The sequence below is a fragment of the Vipera ursinii genome, assembly GCF_947247035.1.
Source record: "Vipera ursinii genome assembly, chromosome: Z".
Taxonomy (NCBI): Eukaryota; Metazoa; Chordata; class Lepidosauria; order Squamata; family Viperidae; genus Vipera; species Vipera ursinii.
Window position 1 is genome coordinate 110,495,385 of NC_139517.1, and position 13,027 is coordinate 110,508,411.

A 13,027-nucleotide genomic window follows, 5' to 3' on the forward strand; every position below is an offset into this window, starting at 1 on the left:
AACAGTACTTACTCACAAGGAAACTGAAGAAGCTTATACTGACACAGAATCTAATTGAACTGCGGTGGTGTATTTATTTCATAAATAAATAAACAACTCTCTGATCCAGATAGTTTGTTATAGTATTGTCTACATACATTGTAGATTCATTGTGCTAAGCCCAAAGTCTGTCTGCTCCCAAGCTATTGAGAAAAGCATCACCAGCTGAGTTCAAGCTAAATTATAAATACTGATTTATATATGTATATATATAAAGGTAAAGGTAAAGTTTCCCCCATACATGCGTGCTAGTCGTTTCTGACTCTAGGGGCCGGTGCTCATCTCTGTTTCAAAGCCGAAGAGCCAGCGCTTGTCTGAGGATGTCTCCGTGGTTATGTGGTTGGCATGACTAGATGCCAAAGGCGCACGGAACACTGTTACCTTCCTACCGGAGTGGTCCCTATTTTTCTACTTGCATTTTTACGTGCTTTCGAACTGCTAGGTTGGCAGAAGCTGGGACGAGTAACAGGTGCTCACTCTGTTATGCGGCACTCGGGATTCGACTCGCCAAACTGCCAACCTTCTGATCGACAAGCTCAGCGTCCTAACCCATTGAGCCACCGCGTCCCATATATATATATTAGTAATAATACCAATACATTTTATTGGTATTATTAATTTTATTGGGATGATGATGATAATGATTCTGTTGCTTTGCATGTACATTGAGTGTTTCTGTATTGGAGACAAATTCCTTGTGTTAAATCACACTTGGCCAAATAAACTTTTATTCAATTTAGTTCAAAAGCGGGATCTCTTTTGAAGTGGAAATTGAATACAAGTTCAGTTCTGAAATGTACATGCAAAAATAGCAATATATAGGAAAAATTACCAGAAAAAAACACCAGAATTATTTTCTCAGTTATGTAACAAAGTGGTAAAAGGCACTGATTTTGATTTGGGTCAGACTAAACTTCCCTTACTGGTATTTGGACAGGAACACAAAGACATACTTGATGCAAGGACATACTTGATGACTTGACAATTGTAGTTTGTGGCAAAGGCTGCAACATCCATCATTTTATTTCTGGACAAGGAGTGACTGGAGCAAGGTTGAGAATTGCCTTAAATTAAGAAAAATGAACAGCCATGCAGCTCAGTATTGTTATTACAGGTTGTCCTCGATTTACAACCACAACTGGGCCCAGAATTTCAAGTGTAAGCAAGGCAATTATTAGGTGAATCACTGCACAATTTTATTACCTTTTTGCCACAGTTGTTAAGCAAATCATTGCAGCCATTAAGCAAATCCAACTTTGTCTATTGACTTTGCTTTTTGGAAACTGCTGGGAATGGTGAACACAAGATGCTAGGATGCTCCAAATGTTGGAAAACAACGTGGTTGCCAAGCATCTACATTTTGATCAGATGACTGTGGAGATGCTGCAATGTCAAGGATCGGTTGTAAGTCACTTCTATCAGTGCTATTTAACTTTAAATGATCATTAAACAACTGGTTGTAAATTGAGGACTAACTATATATCAACCAGCTCTCCAGAGTCTTTCTATTTTGTTTCACATGAAGAAAACATGTGGCTTGACTATAAGACCTTTGGCATGCCTATATTATGACTTACAGGATTTTTTTGGCAGAAACACAAAAACAAGTGGCTTTTAACTGGGATTCCCCCTCTCCTTTCTGGAAGCAGGCTAATATAATGCTATAGGGCCTCTCATAGAAAAAAGCAGCTGGGATCTTTTTATTCTTCTGGCTGGCGTAAGAGGCCTGAACATCCTTCAGCTTGCTTCTTTAACCTTGGGAGATCAGCCAAGGTCAGGGCAATGATTTGGAAATGGTTAGGGCAAACCAGAGTTGAGTTTGACTCTTGACTTCATAAATCCCAAAGTCAGAGCTCAGTCATCTGTTCAAATCACTGAGGGATTAAAAGCAGAGTGAAATTCTACAGTGCTTGGATTCTCTACATTTTTTAGTTTTTTTGTAAATTAATCATAAGTTGCTCTGGCAGCCTTCTCAAATGTATTGCAGCCTTGTTTAATCAGTCACAGTCAAAGTGCTGACTGGGCCTAATGTTAGTACAGTAATCAGAGCACAAAGAAGGGTAGAAGGAGAATGCTGGTCCCAAGAACCATGGAAGATGAAGCCTTGTACTCAGATCCAAACATTTGGGCTTCCATTGGTTTTATTAGGGGAAAAGTAGAACTTCTGCCCTTCAACAAATATGAAAAATGAATAATCCCCATTGTTTACTTATTGGGTTGTACACTGTATTTATGGGCCAATGAGGAAAAGCTTGGCCAGAGATTATAGAAGTTGGCCTGCAGTTCTCATTGTTCTTCATTGCCTAGGGTGAATGGGAGTTGAGGTTCAAAAACACCCGGGGGAACATATGATTTAAGCAATCTCTAAGATAATCTGTGTATCCAACATTATAACACTGCAGCTATTATTTTCAGGAGGAAGGAAGGAAGGAAGGAAGGAAGGAAGGAAGGAAGGAAGGAAGGAAGGAAGGAAGATAAGTTCCCTTATTAAATATCAAATGGATAGTTAGACTGTATGTAAACCAGCCTCCAAATCTAATCAAATATGAATAGAAAACATAGTATTATGGGTGATCAGAAGAAGGAGGTAAAAAAATGGATTGCTGGGAACTTAAATATGTCTTTGCTTTTGAGGGATCATTTCATGGTTTTGTACAAAGAGTTCCCAGTCAAAATGGAGCTAAACACCATACAGACCCAGTGAAGCATTACTGAACTGATTGCATCCAAATACTCTTTGCTCACTGACTGAATGCAACTTGAATCCCCAGTGTTGTTGTTTTCTCTTAAATGCATACAGCTTAAGCAAACTATTTTTTGAAGTTTGTTAATTTAAGGTGGCAAACCTGAGTGTGTTCTTTTTGCAAATAACTATTGTTTCACTGAACAATTATAAAAAAATATTGTTTCACTGAACAATTATATGATGCTTATGAGATTTTTGATGTCCAGAGAATTATTGATGCCTGTTACTGGCAAAAAGTCAAGTCATTCAACATTCACATAAAAGAAAGTTCCCCTTTTGTAGAGCCATCTCTACATTGAGTAACTTACATATTCATTATGTATTTCTATAATTTAAAAAAAATATCTAATATATCCAGACATTATCTATCCAGCCATGTACTGTCTGCAAATAAACTATAAATATTGTTTCACATCAGAGTCCATATCAACACTTATGTTGTGTTGGGGGTTCTGAAGAGCAGGAAAGACACCAGGCAGATGAGTACAGAAGAATCATAGCTTTATTGTAACTGAACCTGTACTGGGGGCTTTGGGGTAACGTTGCACAATATATATAGTCCAACATACTATGAACAACCAATCAGATTGAACCCATTATTCCCGCCAAGTTAACTGCTGCCAGAACTGGAGACATCCTGTCTGGGTTGCTGGAGAATCGTTAGTTCTCCAGCAGCACACGTGATTAACCCCCCCAAAAGCTCAGTACATAACAACTTAGTTCATACATTTGCATTTGCTTATTTGTGGTTTTACCAGATTGAAATATTGAATTATGACATCAAACTCTAATCCAAATCAGAGAAAGCAAAGACGAATGACAAACATTACTCTTATATATATTGTGATCGGAAAGCTCAGAACAACCAGTTACTTCATACATGTTCAAACCCTGCTGTTTTAAATCACCCTAATCTTTGGAGTGTTTAAACGATGAAATTTTCTATGAATGCATGTTTTGTAATGGATCTTATATGCCTCATAACCAGTATCATCTTTAAAATATTAATTGTTCTTGAAATGCATTCCTTTTTTGTTTTATTAAAGTTTCTTGGGTGGGTTGAATGATTGATTTTGCCTTTGCATTAGGTTTGGAGTTGCTTCATACAGATATGTATAGTAGAGAATGCATAATCATAACCAAAGTACATATTATTGGCAAAGTTTTTTCTCTTAGGAACCTCAAGTTATCAGGCAGAAACTTTTTCGGATATTCTAATCCAATCAGGGCAAATGAGTAACATGTTCTGCTTTTCTTGCTTGTTGTCATCCATATTATCTGAAAATATTCGTCCATTTGTTTAGACCCCAGTGTTCATTACATACATAGATACAAGAACAATCCTGTTGTTCGGATGCCTTTATAAGGAAATGGCCATTTTCCAAGCCACCAATAGTGTTATCATATGTATCCTAGGAAAAAAATAAGCCTCCTTGAATCCAATTGGGCTTTATTCCTATGGAAGTGATGAAAGCATTGTAAAGGGAGCCTTGCAAATGAGTTTGTAAATTTTTGAAGCTTTTTGGATATGTTCTAAACTCTAGATAATGCTGAATTACGTATTGGCATAGATTCCAGCACTGACTGACTGACATGTATATTCTCTCTCTCTCTCTCTCTCTCTCTCCCTCCCTCCCTCCCTCCCTCCCTCCCTCCCCCCCTCTCTCTCTCTCTCTCTCTCTCTCTCTCTGTGTGTGTTTCTGTCTGTCTGTCTGTCTCTGTGTGTGTCTCTTTGTGTGTGTATCTGTCTCTCTCTCTCTCTTTCTCTCTCTCTCTCTTTTCCCCTCCCTCTCCCCCTTCCTGTCTCTCACTTCCCCCACCTCTCTTTACTGCCAGAACTGTAAAGAGGGCTTGGTTCCTCCATCAAGGAATTTTTTTTAGCAATCTGAATTAAAAAACTGGCTAGGACCAATCTAGCCTCCTGAGAGGTTTGAGGGAAGCAGATTTTATTCTGGGGAATTTTTGCGGCAGCTCTTGATTTTACTTAGCACTGGCATTATTGCCAATGGTGCAGAATGGTGGGAATTGTAATGTAGCATCTGGAAGGCCAAATGTTTCTCATGCTCCCTCATTTTTGGGAGTCTAAGGATTTCTTCTTAATTTTAAAGCCAGGTAACATTGGGGAAACATTAAAGATTCAGATAGACAAATACCCATTTGGGTGTTTGAACATATTTGTATATTTTTGGACAACATAACAAAAAGCTTAAAGAATCATATTTGAGGGTCCCCTTTCACCTTCAGCAAAGATATTTCTGCTATTCCTTGATATTGCAAGGCAATCTCACACCCAGCTACTTGCTCTACCCAAATGTATGTAATATCTTAATATCTGTAATATCTTTAACCTTTTTGAAGTAGCCTAAGGACCACTCGGGACGACAGGCTAGTTAACAACAGGTTTATTAAGAGCAAGGCAAACATAGAATAACTTGTCCAGCTTTTATAGCCGGCAGCTGGAAGCGAGGACCAATCGGAGGTGTTTATTTTGGCGCCGTGTCAAGCAGGGACCAATCCGCGCCGTCTTCTCTTGACAGCTCCGGCTTCCGCATGGTTGGTGTTTTGACAGCCGCGAGCTGTCAGTGGTTGCGCCTGCGCTGTGCGGTGGACGCTTTGACAGCTCAGGCTTCCTCATGGTCCGGAGTTTGACAGCCGCGAGCTGTCAGTGGTGGCGCCTGCGCTGTGCGGGGAACTTTGACAGCTGTCAAAGTTCCCGCGTGTTTTCCTGTCAGACGGCTTCTTAGTTTATATACTTTGTTGATGAAGTATTATTGAACTGTTACATATATAACACACCCCTTACCCCTCCCCTGGCGCGTTTCTTCCCTCTTGGACGTTTGAACCTGCCCACTGATAGTCTTTTAGGTAGGTGGGTGGTCTTCGATTCCTGTTTGAGCGGCGAAGGGGTGGAGGTTGGTCTGGTTCTGGTTGTTCGTTTTGCTGTTCCTCTTCCTGGTTTGGGATAGGCAGCATTTCCGGTGGGGGTTGTATCTCGGTATTGTCTGGTTGCTCAGAATTGTGTGGTGGTTGTCTGGGTCTGAGCTGGTCAATATGGCGGCGTATGTTGCCATGTGCTTGCGTGGCTATAAGGTATGAGATGGGGCCCGTTTGTTTTATTACTGTCCCTTGGACCCACTTGTTTTTATCTGTGTATGACCGTGCCCATATCAATTGACCAGGGTTGAGTGTGCGGGTGGGGTGGGGGTGCTCTTTTTCTTCTGGACATGTGTCAGGGTGCAGTCTGTCGAGTCTTGTTATTAGCCGCCTCCCCCATCTTAATTCAGCCGGTGATTTGCCCGTTGTTGTGCAAGGAGTTGTGTGTTGTGACAAGAGGAACTGGCTGAGACGCCTCTGCCAGTTCCCTTTAACGAATTTTTTCAAAGCTTCTTTTGTGGACCGTACCATAATCTCAGCCATCCCGTTCGACGATGGGTGGAACGGCGCCGACGTGACCAGCCTAATACAATTCTTCATAGCGAACATCTGAAATTCACGAGAGGTGAATTGAGGTCCGTTGTCTGAAACTATGGTGTCTGGAAGGCCGTGTGTAGCGAATATTTTTCGTAAGGCTTGAATAGTGGCTTCGGACGTTGTTTTTCTAAGGGGAGTGACTTCCAGCCATTTAGAATGGCTGTCCACTACAATTAAGAAACTTTGGCCCTGGATAGGTCCTGCAAAATCTATATGTATCCGTGACCAAGGGTTCCTTGTAGTTTCCCATTTATGGATTGGCGCTTGGGGTGGCTCGTTCCTGGTCGCTTGACAGGTATAACACCCACCCACATACTTTTCTATTTGTTTATCTATGCCTGGCCACCACACATAACTTCTAGCCATCGCCTTCATCTTTACAATGCCTGGGTGTCCTTCATGTAAAATGTGTAATGTTTGGTCTATGTTTTTTCCTGGTATGATGACCCTATTTCCCCACAGCAGGCATCCCCTATGTGTTGAGATCTCATTTTTTCTGTTAAAATATGGTTGGAATTGGGGTTGTGGGTTTTGAGCTGGCCACCCTGTTGTGGCCCATTTGAGGACTCTGGTAAGTATTTTATCTTTAGCTGAATTACTGGCTATAATGTTTGCAGTCAAGGGGCATTCTGGAAGTTGGGAGATTGCTAAAATCTGACCGGCAGGGGCTGGGTCTGAGTCTATGTTTTGCATGGGTAGTCTGCTGAGGCAGTCAGCGTGTCCCAATTCTTTACCTGGCTTATGTATTAGTTGATAGGAATAGGCTGCTAAGAATGTTGACCATCGTAATATTCTCGGAGAGAGAATTTGTGGAGTAGTTTTATTCCAGGTGAATATGCCTAGCAGGGGTTTGTGATCCGTAATTATAGTAAATGGTCTTCCGTACAAGTAGTCGTGAAATTTTTTGACCCCTGCTACTATCGCTAGGGCTTCCCTGTCTATTTGTGCGTAGTTTCTTTCAGCTTTGGTCAGAGTGCGTGAATAGAATGCTATGGGTCTTTGTGTACCGTCCTTGAATAAGTGACTTAACACAGCCCCGATTCCGTAGGGAGATGCATCACAAGCGATGCATATTGGGGTGTCTTCTCTGAAAAGGGTAATAGTTGAGCTGTGACAAATAATCTTTTTTAACGATTGGAAACTATTTTCATGTTCCTTGGTCCAGGACCAAGCTGTGCCCTTGTCCAGGAGCCTATGCAGAGGCTCCGCAATAGTGGCTTTATGGGGGATGAAGGCATGGTAAAAGTTTAATAGTCCTAAAAAGGATTGAAGCTCTTGCTTATTCCTAGGGCTGGGTGCGGTTTGAATAGCCTTTAGTTTTTCTGTGGTGGGGTGAATGCCCTGGCTGTCAATTTTGTACCCTAGGAATTCTGTCGATGTGACTCCAATAGAGCACTTTTCACGCTTAAGTTTGAGGCCGGCTTCTCTGAGCCGGCTCAGCACAGCTGACAGCCTGTCAGCTAAACTAGCTTCGTTTTCCCCGGCGATGAGAACATCGTCGAAATAGGGGCAGACCCCGGGTATTCCCTTCAGGGTCTTCTCCATGATACCCTGGAAGATACCCGGGGCTGCCGATATGCCGAACTGGAGCCTTTTTACTTTAAAGGCACCGCGGTGTGTGACAATAGTCTGAGCTTCCGCGGTGTCGTCAGTGACAGGCAGTTGCAAATACGCCTGCGTGAGATCAAGTTTGGCGAAAATGGCGCCAGAGCGGATGGAAGCAAATACGTCCCTTACCGCTGGCACCGGGTAAGCATGGGGGCTGAGGGCTAGGTTGATTGTCGCCTTATAGTCTGCGCACACTCTCACCTCACCATTAGGTTTAATTGGGGTGACAATAGGGGTCTCCCAGGTTCCCCCCTCTGTTGGCTCAAGCACCCCAAGTCCTATGAGGCGATCTAGTTCGTTTTCAATTTTTTCTTTAAGGGCAAAGGGTACCCTCCTAGCTCTTATTTTAATTGGTTGGATTGCTGGGTTTAGCTGCAAGGAAATGGGGGGACCGGTATATTTCCCTAAAGTGCCATCGAAGACGTCGGCATACTTGTCGCAAACGGCTTCCAGGCTGGGTGCTTGAATGGTATTTACCCCCGTTAAGGCGATACCTAGTGGGCCGAACCAGTTTAGCCCTATCAAGTTGGTACGGTTCCCTGGCGTAACTAAAACCTCTAAGGGACCCTTGAACCCCTTGTACTGCACTACGACCTTAGCTCTCCCTTCCAGAGGAATGGGGGTTTTCTGGAAATCAGCTAGGTGTACCTGGGTTTGTCTCAAGGAAATTTGTTCTTCGCCTTGCTGACAGATCTCCTGGTATGTTGTTAGCGAAATTAAGGAGACTGCTGACCCTGAGTCCACTTCCATGTGGCAGGGCACCCCCTGAATTTTGACCCAGATCTTAACCTTGGAGCTTATGCTGTTTACCCTGTCAATTGTCTCTACCAGGGGCCCTGGTGGGTTTTCTCTGCTGGTCTGGGCAGCCGGCCTACCTGGGGGATTTGCCTCCACATCATTGATGTTGTCCCGGCCCTTGCTGCGGCACACCGGCTTGATGTGGCCAGTCTTCCCGCAATTGTGGCATTTCGCGTTTCTAAAGCGGCAGCTTCCTCGGGCATGATTGCCCCCGCAGCTGGCACAGGCGGCTCGTTGCTCGTAACGCGGTGGCGGCGGAGGGGGGTTCCTGGACCTACGGCGGTCCGACGGGTCGCCTCTCCTTGGTTGCCGGCGCTCCATTCTGCGCTGCAGGGCTTCTCCATCTGTGAAATCCACCGACTCTCCGCTGTCGCTGAAGGTTGCGCTTTCTTGATAGACGGTCGCGGGGCTCTCTGGGGTCGTGTTTGCCGGCTTCTTCTTGTGGCTGTGCTCGTAAGCCACGATCTCTCTGGTCAGCTCTGCCAGGCTCATGTCGGGTTTGGAAGTTAGTTTCTTCTGTAGCCTCTCGTCCCTCAGACCGATCACCACCTGGTCTCTGATGCGGTCTTCCAGGTCGGGGAAACAGCAGTTCCGTGCGGCGTGTCTGACCCCGGCGATGAACTCGTTGGCGGGCTCGTCCGGCCGTTGTTTCTTTTGGGCGAATTGCACCCGCCAGTACAGTTCTGAACGAGCCGGCATGTAGTACTTGTTCAGCTGGTCCACCAGGTCCGCGTAGGAGACTTCTGTGATGGGCACCGGGCTGAACAACCCGATGGCTGCATCGTACACTGGAGGTCCGCTGATGTACAGCAGAGCGGCGGCCTTTGCTCTGTCGTCAGTGATTTTACTGACGAGGAGGAATCCCTCGACCTGGCCAAGGTGTGATTGCCATCTCTCGGGATGGCGGGTATCAAATTCCCTCACACGGCCGAAGTTTGCCATGTCGTCCGGTCCTGGGTTGCTCCGATGGAAGTTAAAACTTCCGTGACAGCTCTTGCCGGGAACTTTCTTCCTCGGCCGTGACTTCAGCTCCGGAGCGATCCCACCTTCGTCGCCAGTGAAGTAGCCTAAGGACCACTCGGGACGACAGGCTAGTTAACAACAGGTTTATTAAGAGCAAGGCAAACATAGAATAACTTGTCCGGCTTTTATAGCCGGCAGCTGGAAGCGAGGACCAATCGGAGGTGTTTATTTTGGCGCCGTGTCAAGCAGGGACCAATCCGCGCTGTCTTCTCTTGACAGCTCCGGCTTCCGCATGGTTGGTGTTTTGACAGCCGCGAGCTGTCAGTGGTTGCGCCTGCGCTGTGCGGTGGACGCTTTGACAGCTCAGGCTTCCTCATGGTCCGGAGTTTGACAGCCGCGAGCTGTCAGTGGTGGTACCTGCGCTGTGCGGGGAACTTTGACAGCTGTCAAAGTTCCCGCGTGTTTTCCTGTCAGACGGCTTCTTAGTTTATATACTTTGTTGATGAAGTATTATTGAACTGTTTACATATATAACACACTTTTATTGAGAAGCCTTGTGTTTGTTTCAATTTTTATAGTCACCCACCTCAATTTCATGACTCTGGGAAGCAATCAACAGTTAAAAAAAATAACATCCAAATAAATTGTTGCTAAGCACATTGGTTTGTGCTTAAAATTGTAAGCCGCCCTGAGTCTTCGGAGAAGGGTGGGATATAAATGGGATTAAAAAAATAAAAATAAAATAAACTGCCGTCAAAGTAAAAAAGTAATACAAACATCCCATGGCTTCTATCACATATTCTGGCTCCTTGCTTGGTGGCAGAACCAGGTCTTGATCAAAGGAACCTGGAGTGTGCCAACAATGTCATCTCTTACAACTCCTTTTCTGTAGCATTGTCTGCCCTCTGGAATTAGATCCTGTTGCAGCCATGAAGACCTAACTCTTTCCGCAGGCCTGCTGTGAGGGAGAACAAGCCCCCTCACTTCATCATGCTTGTCCCCTTTTTCCTTTATTTTTAACATTTTATTAATTTTATTATAACTTTTTTTGCCCTTTTTAATAGACAGGCTCTCTAAAGAACCAGAATGAGTGTTTGTTAAGCACACAGATCTGAAACTAGTTACTGTATACTGTACTGGATGCTGGTCTATAGTTTTCTAAAATCTTGTGGTTCAGCTTGCAACTCTGTGATGTACAAAAATGTATGTGTAAAGGAAAGAGCTTATGTTTGCTTTACTATGAGAAACAAACACAGAAATTAGATCAAATTTTATATGCTTTTTAAAATTGCAAACTGATGTGGAAATAAAAATGATGGGATGAATTTAAGATTGGCAAATTCACTCAGCCTGAATAGCCATATTTTCCATTACTGTAAAAGCCCAGAGGGTAAATCTTTGGCTTAAACACTTCAGTGTTTAAAATGTACTTCTATAGTTATTGTGAAGAGGTCTCTATACGTTGTGATCCATGTGTGTTATCCTAGTAGCCAAATGCATCTTCCTAATAGAGTTAGGAAGTTCCTAAAATGGAAACCAATTGGTAAAAGAGGAAGATACACTAACTCAGACAAATAAAAGTTGAACAAGGATTTTCTCTAATCCAAAAGTTGATTGGAGTATATAAAAGGGTTTTTTTAAAAAAAAAACTTATAAGGACTATCATGGTTTCTTGTGTCAACTGATCTGCATTTTTCTATATAGGAAATCTAAATGTGTCTTAATTCAGAATCTGGAAATGGAAAAGTACAATATAAGAGAGACTTAAAAGAGACAACACCAGTTTTGTTCAGAGCTTGGCTTATTAAAATGAATTAATGTTTGTATTAGGCAACTTGCAAATCTATTGTTTGCCTTTCCTATCTGTAATTAAATCTATTTTGCCAAGTTCTATTATTAGCCTTATATATGATGCAAACAAAAACTAGAATAACATGTTCTGATGCTTGTTGGTTCATAGAAGAAAAAGATAGGAAGACTTTTATCCACCAACTTTCAATTTCTTAAAAAAATGTTAGAAAATCAGTACAGATCATCTGAAAAATGACTAATAGTTCTAACTATCCACTTTTATTGATACTTGGTGCACTTCCTTCTACAAGAAATGATCATTTGTTTGCCATATTATGAATCCAGCATTATAAATCCATATTAAAATTCTCTGTTTGACTATCTGAAGCTCCTCTGAGTATCTAGGGATGTTGTAACCAAAGGCAAAGTATATAAATATTGTATTGCTTTCCAAAGCCATGAATGATGATCTAACACATCACAATATATCCTTATTGGGTTTTTTTAAATATGCTTTGTTTATTATAATCAGACAAAATGAAGGGAGTAGCTATAGTCAAGCAGAAATTTTGAATTTATTGTAACCTTGACATAGATTAACAAGAAAGCCAAGTTGTTTTAAGAAGAAAGAAGCCATGAAAAATAAGATGTTTTTCTTTTTCTTGGAAAGTAAAAGAAAGTAAAAGAATTAATTTTGGGAGCCTGGTTACCTTAGAGCAATGTTTCTCAATGTTGGTGGGTCGAAGATGGGTGGACTTCAACTCCCAGAATTCCACAGCCAGCAATCCTGCCTAGGGAATTCTGAAGGTTGAAATCTACCCATTTTCAACTTGCCAAGGTTGAGAAACACTGCTTTAGAGGCTGTTTTCCCCATTAGTTTCTAGTTATCCTACCTGAACAACTAAGAGTCACCATCTAGTAGGAGGAATAGAACCAGAGAGCCAAATGATGGATGTTCTACATAACGGTTCCTTCATTTCAAATAATTTGCACCTCTAGTCTCCAACCTCATGTCCCTCCAGAAACAAGTAAAAATCTGACCCTTATGGAAAACCTTTTACCATGAATTATTTCCAACAATGCCATATCAAAAATGTTAGCACATTCGTTTTAAGACCTAATCTGTAGAAATGGAACCTAAAATCTTTAGATTTCACTATTTTAATTAAGCATGAAATTGATATATATTTTTGTAGTGTTGTATTTGTAAGATCTGTCAGCTGACTAGAATCTTTTAGCTTTCAGGTCAGATCCTATATCATTCTGGACAAATAGTTATTCAATCTTTTCTTGAAAATCTCCAGCCATGGGACAATTCTGGGAGACAAGCTGTTCCACTGGTTAATTGTTCTCACTGTCAGGAAATTTCTCCTTAGTTCCAGGTAGAATGTCTCTTTAATGATCTTCTACCTGCTGCTTCTTTTTTACCATTGGGCGCTTTGGAGAATAAGTCAACTCCCTCATCTCTGGGATTGCCCCTCAAGTACTGGAAAACAGCTATCATTTCATCCCAATCCCTCTCTTCATTAGGCTAGACATGCCTAGTTCTCTTAACTGTTCATTGTATGATTTAGTCCCCAGTCCTCTTAGCATCTTGTTGCTTTTTTTTTA